Source organism: Conger conger, chromosome 3, assembly GCF_963514075.1.
Source record: "Conger conger chromosome 3, fConCon1.1, whole genome shotgun sequence".
In the NCBI taxonomy this organism is placed as follows: Eukaryota; Metazoa; Chordata; class Actinopteri; order Anguilliformes; family Congridae; genus Conger; species Conger conger.
The window spans coordinates 75,398,534-75,404,982 of NC_083762.1; the positions used below are offsets into that span (position 1 = coordinate 75,398,534).

A 6,449-nucleotide genomic window follows, 5' to 3' on the forward strand; every position below is an offset into this window, starting at 1 on the left:
ACAGTCCGACTTTTAATTGGTTCAAAATCCATAGTTTTAGGCAGCGGATTCACTGCTCAGCCACTGGAACAACGAGAAAGGAGGGTGGGCGGGGTTGTAGAATAAGACTTATGGGACCTGTAGTTCGTAAAATGGCAATGGACGTGTGGTTACTATGGCATGACGTGGTCTTAAAACATACGGAGACGCCAACTATTCTACAACCCGAAAACAAATATAGGCTGACTTGTCGTTTGTTTAAATATACTATGCCTGTTAATAGCCCACCGTTGTCGGTTTTTTGTTATATGACTTAATTTAATGGAAACACTCAACTGTCCTAAACACCTAAAACAAAAGGAAAGACGACTTGTTTCTTGTCACACAATAGGCTACTGCATTATGTTCTCTACAGTCCGTCCGTGGATTTAATTGCAGCAGTCTTCATATAATCGCATGAGCTTTTAAATCACACCAACGTAACCCATACGGTGAATTCAAGACTTCAAGGTGAATTTAGCGTTAGCTCCCTCCACAGTAACAGTCCCAGGGTTATGATTAACTGGAACAGTGGAGCCCAACGACAGTTCCGTGATTAATTGTTTCGAAACAGGGCTTGTAGCGGAAAGATTGTAGGCTCAAGTCTTTGCTAGGGTGCTGTTATTTGACCGTAAAACAAAGTGTTTCACCTCAATTGATTTCATTCAGTAAAATATAAAAGTTGGAAAAAAAATAATGGCAACAAATAATAAGAGCTTTAACGAATTCACTGTTTTAAACCACGCAATCCTTAGTTAGGGCTATGTTAGCTGTGGCTAACAGAGCTATTACTGAATTCAAAATGGTGGTAACATATTATACAGTGTAGTCCGTAAGTATTTGGACAGTGGTACACTTGCTGTTCTTTTGGCTCTGAATTCCAGCACATTGGATAAAAAAAAAATTAATATGAGGTTAAAGTGCAGAGTGTCACCTTTAAATTGAGGCTATTTACAGGGGATCCATCTTTTAAACAAAGTCCCTCCATTTTTAGAGGACCAAAATGCCATCCATTTACATTTTGCTTGTGCCATCACTCATATACAAGTCAATCTTGGTCTCTTCCAGACCTTTTTCCAGAACTCTGCAGGCAGTTTTTGGTACTTATTTGCAAACTGTAACCTGGCCATCCTGTTTTGCATCTTGCTGTGTAGCCTCTGTAGACCTGAAGTCTTCTGCAGACAGTAGTCCCTGACACATCCATGCTTGCCTCCTGAAGAGGAGGAAATTTCTGATTTCTGATGTGTGTGGGGGTGTTTCTTCATTATGGTGATAATTCTTCAGTCATCAACTGGAGATGGTTTCAAACTTAAGTATATTGTTATTTAACATGATAAAACAAAACAAAACAAAATACAGTTCCCTGTCGAAGCACCTGAAAGGCTGACCTTTACCGACATTTTCAGGGACAGAGGTAGATTGTTGACATTGTTAATGTGATATCTGCTGTATGTTTCCTTTCATTTCCACAGAAGAAGCTTAATCAGAAGACAGCCTCCAAATATTCAGACATTACATTTTTTTATTTTTTTTATTTAAGTTTTTGAAAGTTTTCTGTAGCAGAGGAAAAACCCTCTTTTGAGGTCTGATAATTGTGTAATGAGGTTCCTTTTCACTGCCAATGCTTAAGACCACACTTTACTTTCAAGTCAGATGATGAATTGTACTAAAACAAGGTCAATTACTGCTATACTTCTATGGTCTGCATTTAATTTATATATTTCATTAACTGTATCAACAATTACACATTTTCTTCACAAACTCTGTGTGGGGACATCGATTTAGTGCTGGCTGAGCTCACCAAAATTATGTTTCTAAAAACTAATTAAATGCATGTTTGCATTTAAGTCAAAGTTAAGGATTAATATTGATTGAATTGAATTTAGGCCTACGATTAGTTATTGTAGTTATTGTCCAGTTACAGTTCAACTCAATGTAAAATGTTCCATTTTAATTAGAACAAAGATATCCCACATATAACTTTGTTCTAATGTTCTAATGTGACAATTTTCATATTTAGCATATTTGTGATTGTCATATTTGTCATACAAGGCAAAAACATGGAAAATATTTGTCTATCATCCTTGCAAAACAGTACTGTATGTATTGTATATAAACTTGTGAAGTTTTAATGTTTATTATATTGTCCATATATAGAGAGCTTTCTGTCTCCCTCAGGTGGATTGTTGGGGTAAGAAAGTAATATAATAAGAATACCTTGGTTACTTTGACTAGTTATTTGAAATTTGATTGAAATATAAATATGATTTGGTATGGGCTACATGGTATTTGACACATCTGACAGTAATATAATCATATAAACATGCAATTAGAAAAATCAGCCCAAAATAGAGCATTCTTTCACTGTTTGGAATTGAACTTTGCATCCACTTGTTCTGAAATGTTTTAATATGAATCTAAACTCAGCACTTTATTAGGTAGGCCTGTACACCTGTTCATGCAAATATTTATTCAGCCAATCACGTGGCAGCAACTAAATTCATAAAAGCACGCAGATGTGGTCAAGAGGTTCAGCTGTTGTTCAGACCAAATGTCAGAATTGGAATGGTATGCTGATGTTAGGTGTGTGAGAGTAGCATTACACCTGAAAGACATTTATTTCTTCATTTAGACAGAAGGAAAAAAACACGTAACAAAACAATGGTTTATTTATTCTGGCCATTTTCAAAATCAGCCATGGACACTGATATGAACACACAAAGCAAATGTTAATATTGCTAGGCAAATTAATTTCAATTAAGTCCTGTTTTTTTAAGAAACCATTTACATCCAAACAATGACAGATTATAAAATAATCAATTGAATGCAGGTATGGACCTTTTAATGGTATTTAACTGCCAAAAAAAAAGAAAAATAATCAGGATTATGTAACTATTACAAAATACTTAACGGCGCCTTCAGAATGATCTAGAAAAGCTTGTTCTACAGCAGCGCGACTCAACCCCTCGCCCCGCGGGCCTCGTCTGCCGGTCTGTCCTCCGACCGGGCGCTCCAGCGCGGGACGTGGAGTCGAGCAGCGCTGTTCTACAGTATGAAAATCAGAGGGGGTGGGGCTGATGAGGCTGTAAAGACTGAGGTGGGGGTGGGGGCGGGGCGGGAGAGAGACGGACAGGAAGGGGGTGAAAGGTCGGTGAAAACGGATCAGAAGTGAGAGGAGGATTTCTCTCCGGGTGGCTCCGGCGGTGTTTTGGCATCCTCGGACTTGGACCCCAGCTGGAACAGAAAGACACTTATTCGGGCTATCAGCTCATAGCCTAGCCCTAGTGGCCAAAGGTGCTTGACTGTGAACTGGAGGGCGTCACATTCCAGTTATTTAGCTGATGATTTCATCCCAAGTGACTCAGTTGATTAGATTAAGCTGGAGCCAACCTGGACCCCCCCCCCCCGGAGGAATGAGGGGTTAAGGGCCTTGATCAAGGGCCCATCTGCTACATGGATTTTGTCTCTCACTTCGGGGCTTGAACCAGCAACCTTCCTCAGCCACTAGGCTACATGCTGCCCCCGGCCACAATAACAGCTGGGCTGCTGTTGGGCCCTGAGGCAAGGCCCTTTAGCCCCACACTGCTTAGTCTAATCAACTGTAAGACGCGTTGGATAAAAAGCGTCAGCTAAATAACTGTAATGTAATCAAGTACACAGACTCACAGACACTCGGAGAGCTGCAGTAAGTATCGAGACGCACTGTCATCGGCCATGAACTGGACTGCCCACTCTTTTTACACTTCTCTCCTCTGGCCCTCTGACACAGAGCTCTCCGGTGCAGGGGGCTCTGTTCAGCGAAAGCTTCATCTGCCATCACTGCACAAAACAAACCCCTCCTGAGCCCCTCCACTAAACCCCCCTTCCTGGAAGCCCCTGCCCCCTGAGCCCCCCCCCCCACCCCCACCCCCCCCACATTCTCCCTCCCCCCGCCTGGACCTTTTGTCTGCGTCTCTTGTGTGTACAATTTATGTTATGTGCTGTGGGGTCTGTTGATGCATCTCTTTGTCTTGGTTTTGTTTGGAGAGGTCTCTGAAGGTTTGTTAAGCGGTGATGTTTGTCAGTATGTATCACTGTGAAGACAGTTTTCCCCTCTGAGGACAATAAAGCTATCCGTCTATCTGCAGTAGTCTGTGTGCGCGTGAGTCTGAGGGGCCACCTTGGTTCTGAAGAGCAGGTTGATGACCCCTTTGGATCGGCGGTCAGGCGTGCGGTCGGTGGGAATGCAGATGGACACGCTCTTACTGTCCCGGCGAGAGCGGGCGGTCTCCCCGTCCTCCCCCCCATTGGCCACCGACAGAGACAAGCCTGCCGATTGGACGGGAGGAAGACAAGGTCAAACTCTCTCAGAAATAAGGGCACAGTGGTGGTACATTTTTGTTCTTTGTGTGTCTGCAGTTGTGTGTATTTGTGTGTTTGTGTGTGTGTGTATTTGTTTGTATGTTTGAGTGTGTATGTGTGTTTTGGTGTGTGTTTCTGTGAGTGGTTGTGTGTGTGTTTGTGTGTGCATGTGTGTAAAAGTGTGTGTGTGCGGTTGTGTGTGTGTGTGTATGCCTGCGTGGTTGTGTTTGTGTGGTTGGTGTCTGTGCATGTGTGTGTGTGTATGTGTGCGTGGTTGTGTTTGTGTGGTTGTGTCTGTGTGTGTGTATGCGTGTGTGGTTGTGTGTGTGTGGTTGTGTCTGTGTGTGTATGTGTGCGTGGTTGTGTTTGTGTGGTTGGTGTCTGTGTGTGTGTGTGTGTGTATGCATGTGTGGTTGTGTTTGTGTGGTTGTGTCTGTGTGTGTGTATGCGTGTGTGGTTGTGTGTGTGTGGTTGTGTGTATGGTTGTGTTTGTGTGGTTGTGTCTGTGTGTGTGTGTATGTGTGCGTGGTTGTGTTTGTGTCTGTGTGTGTGTATGCGTGTGTGGTTGTGTGTGTGTGGTTGTGTCTGTGTGTGTGTATGCGTGCGTGGTTGTGTTTGTGTTTGTGTGTGTGTATGCGCGCGTGGTTGTGTTTGTGTGGTTGGTGTCTGTGTGTGTGTGTGTGTATGCATGTGTGGTTGTGTTTGTGTGGTTGTGTCTGTGTGTGTGTATGTGTGTGTGGTTGTGTCTGTGTGTGTGTATGCGTGCGTGGTTGTGTGTGTGTGGTTGTGTGTATGGTTGTGTGTGCATGTCTCACCCGTGATAGTGGGCAGGGATCTGGAGTTAGTGCTGCTCAGAGCAGTGCTGCCGGCGTCTGCCAGGTTTGTGTCACTGCGGAACTCCTGCTTCTTAGACAGCTGAAGGGTGAGAGTCAATGTACACTGTACTTTAACACTGTACTTTAATACTGTACTGTAACACTACTGTAACACTGTACTTTAACACTGTACTTTAATACTGTACTGTAACACTACTGTAACACTGTACTATAACACTGTACTTTAATACTGTACTGTAACACTACTGTAACACTGTACTATAACACTGTACTTTAATACTGTACTATAACACTGTACTTTAATACTGTAATTTAATACTGTACTATAACACTGTACTTTAATACTGTACTGTAACACTACTGTAACACTGTACTATAACACTGTACTTTAATACTGTACTACAACACTGTACTATAACACTACTGTAACACTGTACTATAACACTGTACTTTAATACTGTACTGTAACACTACTGTAACACTGTACTATAACACTGTACTTTAATACTGTACTACAACACTGTACTATAACACTACTGTAACACTGTACTTTAATACTGTACTATAACACTGTACTATAACACTACTGTAACACTGTACTATAAGACTGCAGTAACACTGTGCTATAACACTGACACACTGGCACACAGCTCTCTCTGGGGGTACAGATGGAGCTACATCACACTTTGAACATTATATTTCTCTGCTGGAGACTTCTCTCTGGAGCAGCTCCTTCAAACCGCCTTTCATCTCCTCGTGCTCTGATAATTCCTGTTCCCATTCCCCCCGCCATCCCACACCCTTCTCACGTTCCCTTCCTCGATTACTCTCTCTCCCCTCTCACAGCAAAAAAGTCTTAACAAGTATCTTAGTCTTATATTTTGACTTAGATTTTATTTCTATTACTTTTTTGCTAAATGAGACAAAGACTGCTAATGAGGTGAGAAAGATTGACTAATTTCAAGATTTGCCAATGGCATGAGTGTTGCCACTGGCTTCCTATTGCCGCACACATCCCATTCAAGGCCCCAGTGTTGGCATTTCAGGCTGCTAAGGGGACTGCCCCACCTTACATCCAATCCTTAATCACTCCCTACTCCCCAGCTAGACCACTCCGGTCTGTCAGCTCTGGTCACCTTACGGTTCCCTCACTACGAGCACCTGGCAGTTGAGCTGCACGTTCACAGCCTGTTTTCCATTCTGGTTCCTCAGTGGTGGAATGGCTTACCTACCACTGTCAGGACAGCAGAATCC

At 42.7% G+C, this 6,449-nt stretch overlaps 1 long non-coding RNA gene across 1 annotated transcript; it reads right to left on the reverse strand.

Annotated features, from left to right (window-relative positions):
• Nucleotides 1-2,669: 2,669 nt before the first annotated feature.
• On the reverse strand, nucleotides 2,670-5,329 carry LOC133124961 (uncharacterized). The gene is made up of 3 exons (XR_009708371.1): nucleotides 5,175-5,329; nucleotides 4,178-4,326; nucleotides 2,670-3,252 (listed from the first exon to the last, which is right to left on the reverse strand). It is a non-coding gene; the product is annotated as an uncharacterized LOC133124961 (long non-coding RNA).
• Between the last annotated feature and the right edge of the window lie 1,120 nt (nucleotides 5,330-6,449).